Genomic DNA, 237 nt, shown 5'->3' with positions numbered 1-237 from the left:
TAGCTAGCTAGCTACCTATACAGCCAGCTAGCTAGCTAGACAGCTAGCTAGCTAGACAGCTAGCTAGCTACCTATCTAGCTAGCCAGCTAGCTAGCTACCTATACAGCCAGCTAGCTAGCTAGCTAGATATATAGCTAGCTAGCTGACGAATAATATCTCCAACTAAGTAGCTAGCTAACTATCCATCCATCCATTTAGCTAGCTAGCTAGCTAGCTGGCTAGCTAGATAGCTAGCT

This window comes from Eimeria mitis, genomic scaffold (genome assembly GCF_000499745.2).
Source record: "Eimeria mitis Houghton genomic scaffold, Emh_scaff1928, whole genome shotgun sequence".
Classification (NCBI taxonomy): domain Eukaryota; phylum Apicomplexa; class Conoidasida; order Eucoccidiorida; family Eimeriidae; genus Eimeria; species Eimeria mitis.
This window is presented reverse-complemented; position numbering follows the sequence as displayed.